We start from the raw sequence: 24444 nt of genomic DNA, 5'->3' as shown, positions 1-24444 counted from the left end.
TTTCGGCACACAGTACCGTCTTCAGGCAGAAGAATAATTGGTTTTACAATAAAGAATTTCCATTTAGGTATGTACCTGAAATTTACAAACGATTTTACAATTTTAAATTTAGTAACGGAGATTTGTTTGTCTTCGTTTGGTCATACATTAATTTGTTCAGTTCAGTTATGTAGTACCAAAAGTCGACTCTGTCCAAAGATTTTATAAAAAAAATGTCACCATGTAAAACGGCTCTATTTCATTGAGAAGAAACCGCAATGGTTGTAATTAGTTACAAGATATTTTACACTATTAAAAGTTTTTCTTTTCTATTAAAGTATGTTATCTATCTGTCATCAGTCGTCTCTGTGGATTTTTATTAGCAAGATAATCTTCCCGACTACCGGACTAATTGTTGCCAAATTATAGACCTGTTAGGAAAATGTAGATCGTAAAACGCTAGCTAAAATTGTCCAATCATCTCCACCAATAATTTGATGACGTCACCTCAAAATTTCCTGTATTTGAGGGGTTGTATCTAAATAATTTAGACCATTTTTTTTGAGGTGACAGCATTCGTTTTCGGAGGAAGATAATAAATATTAGTGTTAGTGTTATTTTTGAGATTAATCGTAGAATTTCATGTTTCAAATTATTTACTTGGACAACTCTTATACGTGTGCATAATTAACGTGTAAATATAATAAAGGAGTACATTGTGTTACATACTGTTCCCATTAATAACATTTATTTAACAATTGTTTGCATTGCAGTACAATTGAATGGTCTTGAAACATCTGTGGTCTGTGTACTAAAAGTCAACTTGAAAATTGTTACCGCGCAACTTAAAATCTGGAAAGCCACTCACAGAATCTTCAAACTACTCGTTTTAAGGAGTTGAGTGTGCTGTCCTACCATACCGAAAGAAGAAAATCCATTGCGCTACGTATAAGCATGGAAATTGCCAGTAGAGTTACATGAGTTTTCTTTGCCGCGCAGACGATGTCGAGCTTTTGTTCAAAGGTAAAAATTAAAACATATCAGGAGCTCTAACCCGTCAATTTAACGATCGCTACATTTCATTGTATTAATAAAATAGGGAATATAATGAAGTTTATTTTCTGTTTTTATTTTTAAAAGGTTATTGGCTTCGGATGTTAAAGTTTCTATGGACGTGGCCTATTTTTTGTTGTATATACCTCTAAAACATGACCCTAATTTTTTTATAAATTAGATACAAGCTTTAAAATGGTACTGTGGAAGTAAATTTAAACGTAAATAGCAAGTATAGTTTGTTATAAAACTTAAACATAGACATTAAAATGAAAATAAAAAAGCCTGCAAAATTTAGCAATGTGAGACGCTTTTAGTAATCTTTACTTGTAAGTGTAAAATGTATGCATGTTGAAGCTGTTTAGGAAATTTTACTTTTAAACAATGGAAACTTTAAGCAAACAATGCAGGCGATATCATTCAGCAGACCGTGAATCAAATATGGAAGTGCATGCCTAGGAAAATAAAACTAACGGTTTTTAACAGTGATTTAATGAATTAGCTGTCAGATGAAGTCTTCGAATTTGGTTGTTCACGAAAGTTACTTTAGGAAAGAAATTAGTCGACGGTTATTTCGACAGAATTTCCCTCACCCATGAAGTACAATCTAACAAACCCATTTTTGAAAAATTATACAATTTGATTCAGCAATATTTTATTTGTGATAACTTCTATACATAAAAAATTGGTTGAAAGTTATTTCGATAGAACTTCCCTCGCTGCTGAAATACAATAAAATAAATCCAGCTTTTTCGAAAAATTATAAAATTTGATTATGCGAATTTTATTTTTTTTATGAGAACTCGTATAAGTTGAAATAAAGATATGCATGTAGCGTTAAAGTAAATGTAAAGAAGCATGCTGGGCGTACCTTTCAAATAAGTGTTCCCGTAACAAAATTTTGTGATGACGTCATCAACATTTTTGCAAAGACACGGTATATCACTTTGGATAGGTGCCGTGTAATACTAATAATAACAGTTTTGTATTCCCAAATTTTCGGGAAAACGGAGTGGGCCGTTCCTGATTTAATCGATAAATTGACTCTTTCATTAATTATTCTATAAGTCACCCTATATAAGAAATTTAAAAACTTTGATGCAGTGATAAATCCCAAGTAAGTATAGACTTATCATATTTTGCACATTTTGGATAGGATTTACTCGGCAAAATTTTGAGATAACATCACCAATTTTTTGGGAGGGGATAAACGAATTAATTTTGCTTAACGATTTACCATGATTACGATATCCTTAAAATATTTACAAGATTTCAGAGCATTCGGTCTTGCAGCTTCAAAGTTATATTACAAAATATTGTTATTCGTTTTTGAATTTTTTCCAAAAATTCGGGATGCCTCGGGTGAAAATTCGATACGGATTGACAAACCACAAATACAGGAGTATCTTATTTTATAAAATTTCAAAAGACTTTTTATTATAAACCTTGGAGATGACGTCATCCCATTTAACCATCTACTGATATTCCTAATATACATACAAAATGTAACAACAATCGGTCCAGTAATTTCGGAGATTACTTGTCTAATAAAAATGGATACAGACACCAGACAGACAGACAGACAAACAGAAACGGGAGACCACTTTTTTCGTACTCTAGAGGTCATGACACATCGAGAAGATATGAAAGTGGTAATTCGGCCTATGGACTCGATTATAATACTTCCTTAGCTTATGATCGGGAAGTAAAAAATGACGAATCTTGTGTAAATCTTTAAACACTTTTGTATGCACTTAACATACTGAGTACAGTAACTAGATAACCTGTATATCGTAGACATAGATCTTTCTCAGGCCCTACGAAGATCCGTTGCAGTTTAGATGGGGGCCTTAAAATATTTTCTCAGTATCTCGCAATTTACATACATACATTTATCGGGGTTTTCGAAGCATTGTTACTTGTCTGCCTCTGGAACTGCTTTTGATTATCTCTATACCAACAATTCACAAAGTTGTGTGAAACTGTAATATTTTCAGAAATTTTAAATGGTTTTCCGACTTCGTCTTCTCTTTAAAACAATGTGTTTGTTGTCTGGTAATTTTTTTTTTTCGTTCATTAAATTAAATAAATGGATATTGCGGTGGCTGTTGCTGTGTGTTATGTTGTTAAAAAGCACTGGTTGTGAGTGGATACAAGACGTTATGATTATTCTTACCAATTGTTAGAATAGTATTTCGCCATTCGCTTGGTGTACAATTCTTGATGAAAATAGCCAAACAGGGCAAACAAAAACAAAGTGCAGCTACTTTACTTCGAATTCCATGAAACTATTTTTAAATAGTTACTTTGTCTTAATTACGTAAGTCCAACAATAGAATACCATCATATTTTTAATTCGCAAGTTTTATTTACACGATTATATTTTCATCACTTTTATTTATGAATGTGTGTATAGTGAATGTAACTTTCAGTCTATTTTAAGGTTCTATAAATTTGATTTTTGTGTACCTGCAACTAATAAGTTTTTCGTCGTTACGATTTGTTTACAAATGTTTAAAGAGTGCTATATAATTAATAGTTTTTATTGAAATTTTATTGTTTCTTTCTCATAAAATTAAGTATATTTGTAATTGTTGGTATTGAACTAACGCGTTTTCATTTTTATTACTGAAATCTGATCTATTTTAATTCCATGTTCTTGTGGTTAAACTTAAAAGCTGTACATGTGGACAGTATCTAATTTTTTGTGGATATCAGTTTTTTCTCGTTGTAAAATTTTTAGTCAATGTGAAAAATTTTTTAAAAGGAGGCAATATCTTCGCAGATTCTAATATATAATATACTCCATTTCAAGTAAAGGTGGTCAATCGTCGATTTAAGTAGGAAATCATTTTAGTAAGGTGGAATTCGTTAAATTTCTAATCAAGGTATACATAACTGAAAGTGTCAAGTTAAATGCTGACCAGTAGTAATATATAACCTAAAAAACTGACCACGTTGGAAGTCGATGTCAGCGATAAGACTTTTTATTCTAAAGCCAACCTAGAACCCAAATTCAGAAATTCGCACATTATTTTATGACGTTTTGTTTGATTCTTTGTTTCTTGGTAGTGCTTATGTGAAACCATTTGTCTACAAAATAATAATAATAATAATAATAATTTAATTCCAACGGACTAACGTCTATGGTGGAAACTCATAGTGTTACATTAGTAGGTACTAGTGTCCCTAGATATACTTTGGAAAAGAGTTGTGACACGAAGCGTCAAAATAACGGTAAATTTTATTTTACTATGTTATCATTTTACTGGAAATTCCACGCATGGAGACGCATTATCTAGAAATTGTAAAAGAAATTTGAATCAAAAGTACAAAAAGGCAGTTTCAAAATTCAATAGTTAATCCAAATGACGAAAGTAGGAATGTTTATTTTGCTGCTGACGCTCCACATTTATATAAAAATGTTCAATCCAACTTCATGCATTCTTGGGCCATTTAGTTTAATGTTTGTGGAACATTTCTTAAATATTTCGAGTTACAGAAATTCGATTGATCCTACTTGCTTTTGTAATGTTTTTCATTGTTGTTTTAATTAAAAGGAGTAACAAATTAACTTAGTTTGAAATTACCCCATAAGATATCTAATCAATTTGAAATGATTTAACTTGTCATCTAAGTTACTTTATGTGTGATGTTGCTTTTACTATTTAACAATGTATATAAATGATTTGTAATACACTATATTCATCCTGAGCTTTATAACAAAGTCAACTTTATCAGATGTGATGAAGTGCAACACAATAGAACCACCACATTCACTACACTTTACGGAAGGCTGATCACCTGTCCGCTGCTTTTATGCAAACTTGTTCATCCGTACTTTATGATGATGAGAGAAATTTAATCAATTTTACCAAGTACGATATATACAAATGTATAAGGAACGTTTTTTCTTCAATCTCATTGCGTGTATTTCAGATGAGTTTACTAGATTCTGTAGCAGATACACCATTTTATAATTTTCACAAATTTCCTATTATTTCTAGTTGCCATTCTGAGTGGTTTTTAATCAACATTTCGGGATTTATGGACCCATTGGACAGATATTGTTCTCATATCCAAATCATGACGTACAGTGTAAAAGACACGTTCGTATAAAATATTTAAAGTTTCAGCTATATGTTTGAGCCCAGTTCAATGCTGTAAAATGTTAGGCATGGCATAATTTTTTTCAGCACAGAAAAACAATACCGTGTTCATTTTAGACATCTGTTTTTGTTCTCTCAGATTCGATAATCCAGTTTTTTGTGGTTGCAAACAAGGAATTATGATCGATCCTTCAACGTATCTGCGATATCCGCACAAATTTCCTTGCTGAGCAACCCTTTCAAAAACAGTTACGCAATCACTGAAGTACTCGATTATATCAAAACCGAGATTTTGAAGAGTATTTTTTTTAACTTTTCGGTACCATAACTGGAGGAACTAGTTGCCAGTCAACCCCTCTCTGTTTTGATAATGGAAAAGTGTATCAATACCTCCTTGTATTAACAATTAGTAATTATTCTTAATAACTTTTATTATAAATTTTATTTTGATAAAATCATGCAGTTTTTAATGAACTGAAGATACCAGTGCACTAGAGTAAATTTTATGTTTCCGAGAAAAGATAATACAGGTACTGAGAGATCTTAGATTTATTATATTATTTAATATAGTGGTCTATCCAGGGTGCTTTTTTTAACCTGGAACTTTCAAATATCTCGAAAAATGTCCAGATTCAAAATTTAATTTTTCCATGGAGGAGATACTTTTGTACAAAAAATTTGTCTCCCCTCCTTGTCGGTGGGTGGGGAAGCGGGGGAGGGTAGTCTTGAAATCTTAAATAGGATCCTCAAATTTTATTACAGGTTCGGATTCGACGGCTAAAAATATATAAGATTTGTCTGAAACATTTTTTTTTAATTCATGACAGATAACGTAATAAGCGAAATCCGATTTTTTTCTATTTCTCCCACTGATAACCTATGCATACGATTTTGCAATCTGTTTGCAGTAAAAATATCACGTTTTCATTGTAAATAGTCAAAATTAGTCTACATTATTGAAGGCAACTTGACTGGTGAAATGTACTCAGACACTTTGGAAAATGAACTACCAACATTACTTGAAGACTTAGAAGTGCGACAGAACATGTGATTTCAACATGATGGTTGTCTAGCTGCTAGCACACTATTCGATGGTAGCATGTGAAGTACTTGATCATGATTTCAATGGCCATTGGATCGGTAGTTCTGGTTCGGTAAATTGGCCTGCCAGATTACCAGACATTACTTCGCCAGATTTTTTTTTTTGTGAGGCTATCTCAAAGACAAAGTTTACAAACAAGAATCAACAACACATGGGAATATAATTGGGCGAATCAGAAATTATTGTGTTGAAATTTAAGGCATTCAACACGCATTGAATTCGAAAGCCATCATTTTCAGCATTTACTTTAATTGAAAAATGATGAGGCGAGAGGACTCATGTAAATTAAGCACCCTGGTAGGTGAGAGGCGAAGGGACTCACATAAATGAAGCAGCCTGATAGGTGAGAGGCGAAGGGACTCACATAAATCAAGCAGCCTGATAGGTGAGAGGCGAGGGAACTCACCTAAATCAAGCATCATTCTGATACGTGAGGCAAATGGACTCACGATAATCAAGCACCCCAGAGGGAACAGAAAACTACTTCGTCCTCATCATTGTTCCTGGGGTACACTAAAAGTAGTTTTTTTTGGCAGCCATTTACATTTTTACAGTTATTTTCATTTCCAAGTTATTCGAAACTTACACCCTGAATAAACTTTTTTTGCGACGAATTTCGACTATTTACTCGAGATGTACCGACTGTAGGTCTGGCCGACTAACCGACTAGCCGATTGTTCGGCCAGTAAAAACCGACTAGTCGGCCGACTGTTCGGCTTTGTTAAAACCGGTTTATAAATGTGACAGACAGTGTGTTTTTTTTCTATTTCTCTGACTACCTTAAAAATTTGTTTTATTTTAATAAAAGGAATAACTAAAGTTCCTTTGTTTTCCAAAAAATGTGTTACTTAAATTTGTTTGGATAATTTTAACATTTAATTTTTTTTAGTAACTCAGTACAAAAATAAAGAATAACACAATTTAGGGCCAGTTTATACAATATTTTAACCGAGATTAAGTTGATCGCGCATTGAACAAGGTCATTAGCGACGTTTGATTGGCGTTGAGTCGGTCACATGGTACTTTAACGCGGGGTTAAAAATTAAATCGCAATTAAATATTTAATTGAGGTTCTGTAAACCGGGTTTAATTGTTTTATATACTATTTTAATTTTGATAAAAAAAGCCGACCGATCGGCTGTTTAGCCGACCAGTCGCCGACTGCAGCCGACGATGAAAAACGGCCGAATAGTCGGCTTATCCGACCAGTCGGCCACTAGTCGGTACATCCCTACTATTTACATAAAATGTGGAATGTTTTATTGCCAAAGTATTGCAGAATCGTATGCATAGGTTGTCACGAATCCGAAAAAATATTTCAGACAAATCATACGTACGTTTAGTCGTAGAAAAATAGTAGTTCCCTAGTTCCCACTTAAGATTTCGAAGTTAATCCCTGACCCACCTAGAAGGAGAGGCGGAAGAGGGGTAATTTTAGCACTAATGTATTTCCCCCGCGGCGTATTTAATTTTTTATTCTGGACATTTTTTCGCAGATTGCTTATTTTTAGAGATACGTATTTGAAAGTTTCAGTTTAAAAAAATCAGCCTGTATAATCATATGTGTAAGTACATGCGTTTTATCGATTATATTCTAGAAGAGGTAAAGTTATTCACTAACAGAGATACAACAGATTCCAGAGTTTTTATTATAACATAAATGACAAGTTACTATCAAGCGCTTATAATTTAAAGATTCTCTCGTATTCTAATATGTGCAAAGAAATTTGATCGTTTTGAACTATTTCATTGTTTTCTCCGTAACGTATTAAAACCGATTTTATTATTGATGCGCTTTCATCAGTTGACAGTTAAATTACGTATTACCGCATGAATCAATAGGCAGTGAATCTGTGGTGATACGACCAGATTTAAGAATTATTGGACAGACTTTGGCAGGTGACGTGACTAAAGACTAAAATATATTTGATAATAAACTTACCTTGTTTCCTGTCATATTAAGTATCCATCGACACCTTTTATGCGAGGATAATATTTTTACTTCCCGAGCGTAAGCAAAGGAAGTATTCTAATCGAGTCCGTCGGCCTACTCTCTACTTTTACGTTTTCTCGATCTTTCATGACCCCTAGAGGACGAAGAAATAGGTCTCGCGTTTTCGTCTGTCTGCCCGTCTGTCCGTCCCTCCGTCCCTCCGTCCGTCCGTCCGTCCGTCCGTCCCGGATTTTTATTAGACAGATCATCTCCGAAAGTACTGGGCCAATTGTTGTCAAATTTTGTATTTATATAAGGAATAGCATGTAGATGGTAAAACGCTAACCAAAATTTGTCTAATCATTCCCACCACTAATGGGATGACGTCACTTCAAAATTGTACGTAGTAAATGGGTTTTAAATTGTATAAAATGATATAGTCCTACACATGTAGTTTACGACACCGAATTGAGTTTTTACCCGAAACGTCCAGATTTTTTGAAAAAAAATCAAAATTATAAACATTTTGCAATTTAATTTTGAATCTGCTAACCCGAATGCTTTGAAATGTTGCAGATGTTTTAAGGCTATAAAGGGCATCATAAATCTTTAGTCAAAATATATTTGGTTATCCCTTCCAAAAACTTGATGACGCCAGCTGAAAAGTTTGCCGAATAAATCCTATCTAAAATGTACAAAATATGCTGAGTCTGTACTTGTGATCTATCACTCTATTCATATTTTTTGGATTTGCATATACAGGGTGACTCAAAAAAATTAATGAATGCGTAAATTTATTTTACTGATTTACTCAGGAACTACAAAACCGAATGCTTTGATATCTTGAAGATGTTTTAAAGTTATCATAAGTATAGTAAATTTTTGATCAAAATGTATTTGGTCGTCCTCCATAAAAAATTTATGACGTCACCACAAAATTTTGCTGAATAAATCCTATCTAAAATGTACAAAATATGGTGAGTTTTTTCTTGTGATTTATCATTCCATTAAAATTTTTTTGATTTGTATATACAGGGTGATCAAAAAAATTAATGAATGCGTGAATTTATTTTATTGAATTAATCAGGAACTACAAAACCGATAGCTTTGAAATGTTGCAGATGTTTTAAGGTTATAGAGAGCATGATAAATGTTTAGTCAAAATATATTTACTTGTCCCTTCCAAAAAATTGATAACGTCACCACAAAAGTTTGCCAAATAAATCCTATCTAAAATGTACAAAATATGATGAGTCTGTACTTGTAATTTATCATTCCATTCACATTTTTTGAATTTGCATATACAGGGTGACTCAAAAAAAATTAATGAATGCGTAAATTTATTTTATTGATTTACTCAGGAACTACAAAACCGAATGTTTTCAAATCTACTGCAAAAAAAAAAAACATAATAGGCATGCAGTCGTCACGTTTTCGACAGCGAGGGAAGTACTGTCTTAACTTTTTAGACCATTTTTTTTTAATAAGCAATCATAGCAATCGCAAAAAAAATGACAAAGATGTCAATGCCAAATAATGACAAAATTGGAAAAATTAATACTTATTTTATGTTAAAATAATCCACTACAAAAATGTAATACTAAAAAAAAAAACATAATAGGCAGGCAGTCGTCACGTTTCCGACAGCGAGAGGTACTGTCTAAATTCTTTAGACCATTTTTTTTTATTCTTTATGACATTTCAGTGAAGCAAATTTTAAAATTTTGGTTGATTTTGTAAGATCAAAATAGATTAGGAATAGTATGTACACAAAGAAAGAGGATAGAGAAATTAAATAGTTTTCAAAAGTATGTATTTGTCAGTTTTGCAAAAAACATTACCGTAAAAAAGTAGAACAGATTATATGTACCAGTACGTAAATCATTCATAAACGATCATCTTGAAATTTGTTTATGGACTCGGTGGATCAACTAAGTTTAGTTCCTCACAATTTCTCACAATATATTCAGGGTAACTCAAAAAATTAATTAATGAAACAATTTAAATCAAGAACAACTTACTCCATTTTTCCGAAAATTTGGAAATAGAATACTATTATTATTAGTGTTACAGTGCATCTATCTAAATTGATGTATGTATGCTTGCAAAAATGTTGATGACGTCATCAGAAAATTTTGTAATCGAAAAACTACTTGAAATAAACGCGTAGCACGCTGCTTTACCTTTACTTTAACAATACATACATATCTTTATTTTAACTTATAAGGGTTATCATCAAAAAATAAAATTCGCAAAATCAAATCTTATAATTTTTCGAAAAATCTGGATTTATTACTACTTCAGGGGCAAGCCAAGTTCTGTCGACATAACCTTTTTTTTTTATAAACATCATAAAGTCATAAAGAGAACGGTAGGACAAGTTTCAAGTAGTAACGGAATGGCGTACTGCTATGATTACTATAGTTTATATGTATATCAAATATTTTAACGTGAGAGAGGCTTCAAAAATAGACAGATATTCAATGTTCGTGTCAAATCTGTGTGTGGACTATTGTCAAGTGGCTATCAAAATGGTAATAATCGTACTGTGTTTTCGACTGTTTTAATTGTAGTTCATATAATATGTTGTATTCTAACCAATATCGTGTATTAAGTATTAGCGGTACCTAATACTAATGCTAGGTGGCTAAAGGGAGGTAATAAAATCAAAAGTTATAAATTGAATCAAGACCATTCCTAGTCATATATTTCATATAGTTTTGCCAAAATAAAAAAACCACCACTTGTTGATTTCAGTTGCTAACCAAAAAAAACTCCAATGGTGATTTTCATAATATACCGTTGAAACTTCAGCAAACGTCAAACTTGTCATTATGAAATACGCAAGCACAAACAAATTAAGTCAACTATATTATTTTTCAAAATTTAAGCAAATTTCAAGGTCGACAACTTACCAGTGTAGTTAGCGGAGATCACAACCCTCGCAAAACTGTAGGGTCGCGGACGTTACAGTAAACAACACGTTTTGTTGTACATCTGTGTTGTACTCGTCTATAATATTGTAAACAAAAGAAAATGTAACTAAATAGTATGTTATATAACAGAAAACACAGAATTTACATTGCTTTTACTCTCATGTTTCAACACTGCTGCTGTACATAGCAAGGACTTTAGAGCCGTTTGCATTGAGGGCTTAATGCTGATTGTTGTTGACATTAAATGCCAAATGAAAAAGTGACAAGCTGACAAGTTATTAGAAAAACATTCTGATTCAGAATCAGAATCGAGAGAAATTATGATTGAGGGTATGTCTTCATATGGTGCATTACCCATTAAACGCTTCCAATCATCCCTGATCAGCCGTTCACAATGTCTAATAAAATTTTGCCATTTGTCTGCACCTACTGTAGCAAGAGCCTCCCGCCATAAGGACTGTACAACACCAATAGCACCACCGTGTTCCCGAATATGTTTATTGTAATATAGTTTACACTGTCCCCACGCCAGTTCAATTGGATTATACTGACAGTGGTAGGAATATTGAAAAATAGGTGGATAATTCCTCTTGCTCTCGTCACTGCCATACCATTTATCCTGGGCATATTTATAAATCTGTTCCTTTAGGATCTCTGCTGGGTGCTTTTAAGTTGTTCTTCTAACTTCCCCACTCCGTAGGAACATAATCTATCATAAATATTGCGATAGAACGCGCTCATACAAAACGATTCAAAATTAATGCGGTTCTTGACGTCTCAAGTGACAGATCAGTCACTATTGCATTGTCGATAAAGTAAAATAAGGAGGTGTAAAAAAATACTAAACTACACAGTTAAGAGTAAATTTTTGGGTTTTGCGTGTCCTTGACCTTCGCGTCCATTTTGAAAAATAATATATATTAACATTTGTAGAATTTGAGTTAATATCTCTCTTTAAAACGGTTTGAAACCTTTAACCCTTCCAAAATTTGCACTTAGTATAAATTAGTTACAACCTATGTGTGTTTTCCTCCCATGTCAAACTTCTGATTTAATACGACGGTATTGTCAGTTGTATTTTCACGGTAGAATCCAGTGTTGGTAGTTTTTAATTTTGACAATATCGGTATAGGACCTATTCGTAGTAAATGTTTCTTGCATCCTGTGACCTGTGAAATTTAAAAGTATTGTGGATTTGCTATTTCTTATAGTAGACATTTTTAAAGTTTTAATTAGTATGGTCAATGTATCATCTGCTAAAATAATTATGAGTTATGACATTTGATTTTTCGTTGCCGTCGTAATTATACCTTCGAAAGAGCCGGAACAAATTAATGTCCACTTGGATGCTAGAGTTAGTTACGAAAGTCATCTTGTACCACTGTAACTTTTATTGAAAATCTGCCGCAATATATTTTTTTTTAATTTCAATGTAGGTGACAATTTCAGGGTGATTTGAAAAAAACGATATTAAATGTTGCCATTGTTAGCATTCTGAGTGTCTGTTGGACTTTGCCAGTGATCAACACGGTGTTCTTTTATTGAATGGTCCCAGGACGGTAGTGAACGATGGCGTTTATCTAAAATGTGTCCGTTTTTTTTGGGAAAGTAAATGTTTAAAGACTACTGTGATTATTATTAATGTTTCTAATTATAACGATTATGTTTGGTTTTAAAATTTCAAAAAATCACTAGTTTCTTACCAGTAGGTAGGCTTGGTTTATAATTTTGTAACCATTATGGATAATGGGGTGAAACAAGTGATGGTATGGCGATGGTGAGCAGCGCGGGAGAGGCCTGGCGGCGCATACGTTGTGAGCTGTTGCCAATATTGATCTAAAGAGTTACCGCCGTCGCAGGACCAGTCGCAGGAGCGCGTCGGCCTAGTGTGTTCGCGTCATCACTGTTCCATCTTTCTTCGGCGTCTGAAACTTCCATAATGTTAGTTTGAGTGAAGTGCCCTATGTATTACTTTATTTGATGTGGATAATGAAAGACATTATTTTGTCTAATTCTAGGACCAACTTGTGTTGCTTTTTATAAGACGATTTACTTAAAAATCTTGCAAAATTTCGTCTCTGTGCTTAGAATATGGATAAATATTAGTGACGTACGACACCTGCAATCTAACGCGCACATCAGGGGATTAAACCATACTTTTAGCTCCACCAACGGTAACATTTTCAAGACAATTGATCTCTAGATTAGTCTCTAACTAGATAAATCATTTACCTAGCTGTCTTTACTGGTAATTATGATTATGAACATTTAAGTAGCGGTTGATATGGAACAAATTAGTACATATTTTTGTATCCTTTTATGTTAAAGTATCATAGCGACACCATGTCAAAACATAAACGTTGTAATATTATATTTAACTGAATTATAGCGATAACAACCTATATTCCATGAAATATTTATCGGTTTTTATGTTTGTTTTCATCGAAAGGACGTCATAAATATGCAATTAGAAATTTTTCATTACTTAATTTCTGTAATTCCATGGTGATTTTTAAGCAGATGACTATGAATTCCGATTTTAGTGTAGGTACATTCTACTATTTGCATAATTCGACAAAAAGACGGTAACATAAATACTGTTGAAAATAGTATGTTTTCTGAATGATGTATGAGAATAAAATTCGTTCTCTATTATCAAGGATTGACTGGTAATAATGTGGTACATTTAGTTTAAGACTAATATCTAACTTAAACATAATTTTTGGTTGTCTTAGTTTGGCACTCACTGAAAGTGTCGCACGTAGGCCTATATTTTTAAATTAATTTTGTATTTTCAAAGATTTTTTTTTTTTATAATATTTTTGCTTAGCAAAACTAATAAATTTTATGTCGCCAATATTTACCAAGCATGCTCTTAATGATTAACTTTTTATGTAGCAGTATTTGAAGATTTCTTTATATGTAGTTGGTTCCGAATATTTAGGCCACAACACACGTTTGAAAATGGAAACTTCCTACGCTCAATGATTCTTGAGTAATTACATTTTTAAGGGTTGCCAGTGACGCCATGGTGCCAATTTTATAGCAGCGAGTAGTTATTAGCCTATTCAGTGATCTCACAAACGTCAAACGGAGCTCCGGTCTTTGCGTAGTAAATTTTGATGTTATATTTTCCTAAAATTTGAGTGGATTGGATACGTAAGCAAAGTATATACCTTTTTTAGCCACATGCTATTTCACGGGCGACAAAATTTCAAAAATTCATTAAACAGCATCCCCTTTGTTGTAACAAATTTAGACTTTCTTCTCTTTCAAACCAAGACTTACCTGAAACGGTTTGGAACCATAATTCAAATTTTAAGCAACACTGAGGACTGTGGGTGGATGCGGAGATTTTGAACATACGGAACATATTCTAATGTTTTGTTTATGAAGTACTAGATAAATATACATCTTCATAAACAAATTTCTTGTACCTGGAAGGTCACTTAAGCTTTTGATACCCATTAAGAAACGTTTCGCTGTACAGATATTACTATTCCATGAAAATGTAGCGTTACGTTTGCAGGATCTGTTGCACGAGTTCACGACCTTTTAAATCTGTTGCATTCATGCAACAGTTATTAGGACATTTGGTTAATTAATTTTACTGCTAATGTTTTTTTTTTTTGTAAGATACAAGTGAAAAGTATATATATATAAATAGGGTGTTTAATTATATATTTCCTATTATTGGTAAATTTCAAAAACTGAAGAATATTATTGCAATCGATTCTTGAACGTTTTAAAAAATTGATTTTTGGAGATATTGCAGTAAATATTTGGAAATACATATTCACCCATTCTTTCTGAGTGTAAGTTGTATGTATAACTTTTGTCATCTTTCTTTTAGCATTGTAAGGTCAACAATATGGAACTGTTACGGGACGCGGGCCAACATCGTCTTTGTATTTAATTTTTACAACTACTGTTTTTCTCTGCAGTAGAAACAAAGTATGTTGGACTAAAGAGTGACTTGGAAATATAGTATTCTAGTATCAAACAGACTGAAATCCGTAGTGCAAAGTATGTAGAGCAGACAGCACTGTTACGTGATAATTTTTTTATAATTGTCTAAATAAGTGTGTTATCCTAAATAATGCGATAGTTATCATTTCTTCGTATCAGTCCTGTAGCAATTTCGTACCTATATTAGGAGTAATATCCAAGATTTTTACTTCCTGAACGTAAGCAAAGGAAGTATTGTAATCGAATCCGTCGGCCGACTCTCTACTTCTACGTTTTCTCGAACTTTCACGACCCCTAGAGTACGAAGAAATAGGTCTCCCGTTTCCGTCTCCCTGTCCGTCTGTCTGCCGTCCCGGATTTTTATTAGACAGATAATCTCCGATAGTACTGGGCCGATTATTGTCAAGTTTTGTATTTATATTAGGAATATCATGTAGATGGTAAAACGTTCACAAAATTTGCCTAATCATACCCACCAATAACGTGATGACGTCACTTCAAAATTGCACATAGTAAATGGGTTTTAAATTATATGAAATAACATAGTCCTACACATGTAGTTTACGACTCCGTATTGAGTTTTTACCCGAAACGTCCAGATTTTTGGAAAAAAAAATATAAAACAATATTTTGCAACTTAATTTTGAATGTGCAAAACCGAAAGCTTTGAAATCTTGCAGATGGTTTACAGTTATTATAAGCATGATAAACTTTTAAACAAAATATATTTACTTGACCCCTCCAAAAAATAGATGACGTCAGCTCAAAAGTTTGCCAAATAAATTCTATCAAAAATGTAGAAAATATGATGAGTCCGTACTTGTGATTTATCATTCCATTAATATTTTTTGGATTTGCATCTACAGGGTGACTCAAAAAAATTAATAAATGCGTGAATTTATGTTATTGATTATCACAAACTACAAAACCGAATGGTTTGATATCTTGGAGATGTTTTAAAGTTATCATAAACATGGTAAATTTTTGATCAAAATGTTTTGCTCATCCCCCCCTAATTGATGACGTCATCTCAATATATTGCTGAATAAATCCTATCTTAAATGTGCAAAATATGATGAGTTTATACTTGTGATTTATCACTGCATTAATATGTTTTAGATTTGGTTATACAGAGTGTCTAAAAAAAAATTAATGACTGAGTCAATGTATTTTATTCATTAAATCAAGAATTGCAAAACTGAATGCTTTGAAATGTTGCAAACCTTTTTGAGGTTGTCTGTCGAAACAACTTTCGACCAATTTTTTTTTAATGTGTTTGTGTAGTACTTTATTAATTTTTAACTAAAGGATGAATGTTATCTTTTCTAGTACGTGCTAGTTTATTTTAACAAAATGTTATATGGTTTGTTCCTACTTCCTGATAAGTAAACGTTTCATGATCTCTAGACTACGAAAAAATAGGCCTCCTGTTTCCGTCTGCCTCTTTGTCTGCCTGCCGTCTGTCAGGATTTTTATTAGATAGATAATCTCCTATAGACCACTCTACCGATTGTTGTCAAATTTTGGATGTGTATTAGGAATATCGTATAGGTAATAAAGCTCTCTAACCAAAATTTATTTGGATAGTCACCCCCCCCTCCCCCCCAACAATAAGATGACGTAATCTAAATATTGTTTATATTTTATAAAATGAGATACTTCTGCACCTAAAATAACATACTTGTGCATGTGTGATTTTATAATAATATTTACAGTTTAACAAACTGCAAAAACCGAGTGCTTGGAAATCTTGCAAATATTTTAAGGTTAGTGGAAGCATGGTAAATCGTTAATCAAAATTTGTACGTCATCTTACAATTTAGCAGAGTAAATTGTTGTTCAAATTGTTGTGTATCTTTGGGAAAAGTGTGGTTATTTAGTTAAGCAATTCCCTCTTCTGCGTTGAGGAGAAAAATCAATAAAATTTTATTGTTTTTTAACCGGTGATGTTTATAACCTGAATGTGCTAATAGTCGAAGTTTCTACTTTATTATCCGCTTAAAATATTTCATGTTGTCCACGTTTCTAAGGACCGCGCTGTATTGGAATTTGCACCCCCGCGGGGCAGGGGCTGCGGGGGTGCAAATTATGCCACTGGTTTTTACTTTATAAAGGTTACCACAAAATAAAAATCTCAAAATTAAATTTTATAATTTCTTAAAGAAGCGGGATTTGTTGGACTATACTTTCAGAATGAAGGAAGTTTTGTCGAAATAACTTTCGACCATTTTTTTGTTTCTTGTTTGACTATTCTAGCCAATATTTATATGTAGATCTCCGGCAATAGACCTTTTTGATTCTTATAAAATAACATATAAGAACGTGTGGTTTATGAATCCGTCTTGATTTTTGATCTGATCCATAGCGTGGTAAATTGATAGTCAAAATTTATCAGTTTACTGGTGTAAAAACACGATAAATCTGTGGATTGGCCACCTACATATTAATTTTCCCCTAATTTGTCATTTCTCTGATCATACATATTAGCTAAGCAGTTTACAGTACTACTATGACACGTTCTTTTTACAATATTTTTAAGAAAAAGAAAACATATTTTGAGATTCAACTGATCTGTTTAATATTTACAAAGTAATTTTTGCTCCTTGCTATTAGTAATTATTTAATTTTAGATTTGTTTCCTTCTCCAAACGTTCACACACCAGAAAAACTAAATTTGTTGGCATTCTAATATTTAACAATTTCCATAAATTTATAGTAATGATTTGTAGATCTAATTTAAGTCTCCAGCGTATGCTTAGTTATAAAAAGTCGTTTATATTTTTGTATTGCGGATTTAAAACTGCACGTGTTTAAAATATTACGTAAATAAGATCATCGGAAACATAATAATCAGTATATTTATACAAACGTATACAATGCTTGCGCATAAGTTTGTTGCTTGGTCGTACATAACTCTAACAGATGTTTTTCAATTACTGTAATAAGATGACATGTTCCGACAAATTAAAAAAAATCCGTCTAAAGTTATGGGGACAGAATTTTCTTCGCTCCCGAACAGCTTCTTCGAAAAATTATAAAATTTAAGTTAATGAATTTTATTTATTTTGTACAATAACCTTTGTACGTAAAAAAATGGTCTAAAGTTAATTAAACAGAACTTGCCTCGCCCCTGAAGTATAGACGAACAACTAGATTCTAAATAAAAAGTTGGTCCAAGATTATTTCAACGGAATTTCCCTCGCCCATAAAGTACAGCTGTTCCGAAAAATTATAAGATTTGGTTTTACGAATTTTATTTTTTATGATAACTCGTCTAAGTTAAAATAAAGATATGTATGTAATGTTCAAGGAAAAGTAAAGAAGCGTGTGTTTTTCCGTTGCACAATTTTGTGATGGTATCATTAATATTTCTATAAGGACACGTATATCAATTTGGATAGATGCCATGTAATACTGATAATAGCAGTTATGTATTCTCAAATTTTCGGGAAAATGGACTGATTCGTTCTTGAATCTTGATTTAAATCAATAAAATAACGGCACTATCTAATGAAAGCATTTATAAGTACTCGTAATTTAAGACAAGTATATAAGACTACACGTGAGAGTGAAATAGAGAAATTGTAGTAAACGGCAACAACGGCTTACTTCATTTTCCCGAAAATTTGGGAGTACAACACTGTTATTATTAGTACTACATCATTCCAGGTTGATACATGTGCCCTTGCAAAAATGAAGACCTAATCATAAAGTATAAAGTAAAATCTTATTTGAAGCACGCTTATTTTTATTTACTTTAACATTACATCTGTAGATATGTTTATTTCAACTAGTAGGGATTGTTATAAATAAATACAATTCGCAAAATCAAATTTTATAATTTCTCGAAATTGTTGGATATGTTTGATTGCACTTCAGGAGCGAGGGAAGTTCTATCGAAACAACCTTCGATCTTTTTTTTTCCAAAAATCACAAGTAACATTTATTACTAAACATATTGACATGATGTCCTCACATTGTTGGTGGGAATGATTAAATACATGTTTTGGTGGAGATGATTAAATAAATTTTGTTTAGCATTTTACAATCCACAAAATATTCCTATAATTCAGATAAAATTGGATAACATTCGTTCTAGTAGTTTTGAAAATTATCTGTTTCATAAAAATCGACACAGACATACAGAACTTAGACAACACACCAGAGAGGACAGACAGGAAAGGGGATACCTATGTTTTCGTGCTCTAGGATCATGAAACGTCGAGTCAACATGAAAGTTGCTGTTCGTCGGATGGATCCTATTACAATACTCCCCTAGCTTATATTTTGAGATGACGACTTTAATAAAGTTCTTGTCGCCTGCGACTTTTTTGATAAACTTCTTGTCAGTTCCATTTTTCTGGTGAATACTTAATTATGCCTGTGCCCTTTTGATAATTGAATGACAAATTTTTGACACACGACAAATGTTTCAGATTTTGAATGCTTGAAATGTCAAAATGACGAGAAGGCAAATATGTCAATCCCTGTGGCTCAATCCTGCCAACCTTTTTTGTGAGCACGGACACAAACTACCCGCACACACACATTCAAACTTCCCGCCACTTTTCTTAAATCCTGCACACAAACTGCTCGCGCACAGGCATTCACATTTCCCGCTACACCAACACCGACATCTGGTGGAGAGAGGACGGAACTAAAATTTCTAGCATGGACGCAAACAACCGGAAGTATCACACTGCGCACGTTTCTGCGCACAATGCGCGTGTCTTTTCACCTTACTAATGTAGTTGGTGAAACCGCTAACCAAAATTTGACTAAACAACCTCACCAACAATTTGATGACGTCCCCTTATTATATTGCATAATTAACATTACCAAAATTGTATGAAATACTATGCTCTTGTACTTGTGGTTTACGAATATACTTTGATTTTGTTACTTCCCGAGCGTAAGCAAAGGAAGTATTGTAATCGAGTCCGTCGGCCGACTCTCTACTTTTACGTTTTCTCGATCTTTCATGACCCCTAGAAGACGAAGAAATAGGTCTCCCATTTCCGTCTGTCTGTCCGTCTGTCCGTCCGTCTATCCGTCCGTCTGTCCGTCTGCCGTCCCGGATTTTTATTAGACAGATAATCTCCGAAAGTACTGGACCGATTGTTGTGAAATTTTGTACTTATATTAAGAATATCATGTAGATGGTAAAACGCTAACCAAAATTTGTCTAATCATCCCCACCACTAATGCGATGACGTCACTTCAAAATTGTACATAGTAAATGGGTTTTCAATTGTATAAAATAACATAGTCCTACACATGTAGTTTACAACTCCGAATCGACTTTTCACCCGAAACGTCCAGATTTTTGGAAAAAAAATCAAAATTATAAAACAACATTTTGAAATTTAATTTTTAATCTGCTAACCAGAATGCTTTGAAATGTTGCAGATGTTTTAAGGCTATAAAGAGCATCATAAATCTTTAGTCAAAAAATATTTGCTTATCCCCTCCAAAAACTTGATGACGTCAGCTCAAAAGTTTGTGGAATAAATCATATCTAAAATGTACAAAATATGATGAGTCTGTACTTGTGATCTATCACTCCATTCATATTTTTTGGATTTGCATATACAGGGTGACTCAAAAAAATTAATGAAAGCGTAAATTTATTTTACTGATTTACTCAGAAACTACAAAACCGAATGCTTTGAAATCTTGCAGATGTTTTAAGGTTATAAAGAGCATAATAAATGTTTAGTCAAAATATATTTGCTTATCCCCTCCAAAAAATTGATGACGTCAGCTCGAAAGTTTGCCGAATAAATCCTATCTAAATTGTAAAAATATGATGAGTCTGTACTTGTAATTTATCACTACATTCATATTTTTTGGATTTGCATATACAGGGTGACTCAAAAAAATTATTGAATGCGTAAATATATTTTATTGATTTAATCAGGAACTACAAAAGCGAATGCTCTGAAATCTTGCAGATGTTTTAAGGTCATAAAGAGCATAATAAATGTTTAGTCAAAATATATTTGCTTATCCCCTCCAAAAACTTGATGACGTCAGCTCGAAAGTTTGCCGAATAAATCATATCTAAAATGTACAAAATATGATCAGTCTGTACTTGTGATCTATCACTCCATTCATATTTTTTGGATTTGCATATACAGGGTGATTCAATAAAATTAATGAAAGCGTAAATTTATTTTACTGATTTACTCAGGAACTACAAAACCGAATGCTTTGAAATCTTGAAGATGTTTTAAGGTTATAAAGAGCATAATAAATGTTTAGTCAAAATACATTTGCGTATCCCCTTCAAAAAATTGATGACGTCAGCTCAAAAGTTTGCCGAATAAATCCTATCTAAACTGTACAAAATATGATGAGTCTGTACTTGTAATTTATCACTCCATTCATATTTTTTGGATTTGGATATACAGGGTGACTCAAAAAAATTAATGAATGCGTAAATTTATTTTTTTGATTTAATCATGAACTGCAAAACCGAATGCTTTGATATCTTGCAGATGTTTTAACGTTATAAAGAGCATAATAAATGTTTAGTCAAAATACATTTGCTTATCCCCTCCAAAAAATTGATGACGTCAGCTCGAAAGTTTGCCGAATAAATCCTATCTAAACTGTACAAAATATGATGAGTCTGTACTTGTGATTTATCACTCCATTGATTTTTTTTTGGATTTGCATATACAGGGTGACTCAAAAAAATTAATGAATGCGTACATTTATTTTATTGTTTTACTCAGGAACTACAAAACCGAATTCTTTGAAATCCACTACGAAAAAAAAACATAATAGGCATGCAGTCGTCACGTTTCCGACAGCGAGGGAAGTACTGTCTAAACTCTTTAGACCAATTTTTTATTATTATTGGATCTGTTTATTGTTTAATCCGTCTTCTAATTTAAAATTTAAATTCATATTTTTTAGATTTTCTTAAGTGGTGGTTCAAAAAAATTAATGAAGTCAATTTATTTTATTGATTAAATTAAAGGCAACACTTATTATTAGTATTACACCCCAACCAACCCAATTTGGTAGACACAAAATTTGTTAAAGGAAAAACTCGGTTGAAACATAAGGGTAGCACGCTTATTTACATCGACTTTAACATTACAGACCTGCATTTGTTTTATGCGGTCACTTGGTTCCGCGAATGCGGAATAGACATGTTTATAATCAACCAATTGTGAATTTCACCGTCAAGAATTAAAATAAAACGTAATGTTTTGTATAATAAGCGGAAGTCGAAGCAATAAAACCGATGGTCGTGTTGTTTACAGTTTCTCTGTTTGACTCTCACGTATGCTGTTACGCTTGTCATCTTAAATTAAGAATGTTTATACATAAACGATTTTCAGTTGCCTCTTATATTACTAGACAGCGGATTTCTGTCGGGCTACGTCACGATTATAGGGGGGGACGTGCTGGATCGCCGGGTGATAGATAATCACTGAATTTAATCGGTACTAATTCCATAAATATAATTAACGATTTGTTAATCAAACGGTTAAGTAAATGAGAACGGAAATTAACAGCAGAGTGCAACGAAACAGCGTTATTCTAATCTCAAATAAACGAAGTGCAGTCCGTAACTGCAATGAATTCGCATCCCGTACGAGCCGTACCGAGTTTGACCTTGCCTAACCGGACAGAAATCCGCTCTCTACATATTACACACCGACGTCGTATACGTGAGTAAATTGTTTCGTTATTTTATTGATTATAAGAAATCAATATTCAAAACGACCCAATTCATTTTCCCGAAAATTTGGGAATACAATAATTTTATTCTTAGTATTACACTACATCTATCCCAACTGATATACGTGTCCTTGCAAAAATGTTGATGACGTCATCACAATTTTTTTTTAAATTCCCACTACAAAAATGTAATGAGAAAAAAAAACACAATAGGAATGCAGTCGTCAAGTTTCCGACAGCGAGGGAAGTACTGTCTAAACTCTTTAGACCAATTTTTACTTCCCGAGCGTAAGCAAAGGAAGTATTGTAATCGAGTCCGTCGGCCGACTCTCTACTTTTACGTTTTCTCGATCTTTCATGACCCCTAGAAGACGAAGAAATAGGTCTCCCATTTCCGTCTGTCTGTCCGTCTGTCCGTCTGTCCGTCTGTCCGTCTGTCCGTCTGTCCGTCTGTCCGTCCGTCTGTCCGTCTGTCCGTCTGTCCGTCTGTCCGTCTGTTGTCACGGATTTTTATTAGACAGATAATCTCCGAAAGTACTCGACCGATTGTTGTGAAATTTTGTACTTATATTAAGAATATCATGTAGATGGTAAAACGCTAACCAAAATTTGTCGAATCATCCCCACCACTAAAGCGATGACGTCACTTCAAAATTGTACATAGTAAATGGGTTTTCAATTGTATAAAATAACATAGTCCTACACATGTAGTTTACAACTCTGAATCGACTTTTCACCCGAAACGTCCAGATTTTTGGAAAAAAAATCAAAATTATAAAACAACATTTTGAAATTTAATTTTTAATCTGCTAACCAGAATGCTTTGAAATGTTGCAGATGTTTTAAGGCTATAAAGAGCATCATAAATCTTTAGTCAAAAAATATTTGCTTATCCCCTCCAAAAACTTGATGACGTCAGCTCAAAAGTTTGTGGAATAAATCATATCTAAAATGTACAAAATATGATGAGTCTGTACTTGTGAACTATCACTCCATTAATATTTTTTGGATTTGCATATACAGGGTGACTCAAAAAAATTAATGAATGCGTAAATATATTTTATTGATTTAATCAGGAACTACAAAACCGAATGCTCTGAAATCTTGCAGATGTTTTAAGGTCATAAAGAGCATAATAAATGTTTAGTCAAAATATATTTGCTTATCCCCTCCAAAAACTTGATGACGTCAGCTCGAAAGTTTGCCGAATAAATCATATCTAAAATGTACAAAATATGATGAGCCTGTACTTGTCATTTATCACTCCATTCATATTTTTTGGATTTGCATATACAGAGTGACTCAAAAAAATTAATGAATGCGTAAATTTATTTTATTGATTTAATCAGGAACTACAAAACCGAATGCTTTGAAATCTTGCAGATGTTTTAAGGTTATAAAGAGCATAATAAATTTTTAGTCAAAATATATTTGGTTATCTTCTACAAAAAACTGATGACGTCAGCTCAAAAGTTTTCCGAATAAATCGCATCTAAAATGTACAAAATATGATGAGTCTGTACTTGTGATTTATCATTCCATTCATATTTTTGGATTTGCATATGCAGGGTGACTGAAAAAAATTAATGAAGGCGTGAATTTATTTTATCGATTTAATCAGGAATTACAAAACCGAATGCTTTGAAATCTTGGGAATATTTTAAA

General features: G+C 32.8%; 2 protein-coding genes across 8 annotated transcripts in view; both read left to right on the top strand.

Annotated features, from left to right (window-relative positions):
- Positions 1-24444, top strand: part of LOC135135649 (neurocalcin homolog) — a 103696-nt gene that overhangs the window by 12919 nt on the left and 66333 nt on the right. The window lies entirely within an intron of this gene.
- The window catches only part of LOC135135650 (neuronal calcium sensor 2), a 96951-nt gene that overhangs the window by 12919 nt on the left and 59588 nt on the right, over positions 1-24444 (top strand). The window contains exons 1-2 of one of the 6 annotated variants that reach the window (XM_064064768.1): positions 12971-13077; positions 13131-13286. The exons of 2 other annotated variants lie outside the window; for them this stretch is intronic. The gene's annotated coding sequence lies outside the window, so the exon portion shown is untranslated. Of the gene's footprint in view, positions 1-12965; positions 13287-24444 lie in introns of those variants that run through there. 3 more of the 6 variants (XM_064064769.1, XM_064064767.1, XM_064064773.1) reach the window with 3 other exon arrangements.

The sequence above is a fragment of the Zophobas morio genome, unplaced genomic scaffold (genome assembly GCF_036711695.1).
Source record: "Zophobas morio isolate AGI-343-1 ecotype UQ-CSIRO unplaced genomic scaffold, CSIRO_AGI_Zmor_V1 ptg000024l, whole genome shotgun sequence".
NCBI classification, from domain to species: Eukaryota; Metazoa; Arthropoda; class Insecta; order Coleoptera; family Tenebrionidae; genus Zophobas; species Zophobas morio.
This window is presented reverse-complemented; position numbering and strand designations above follow the sequence as displayed.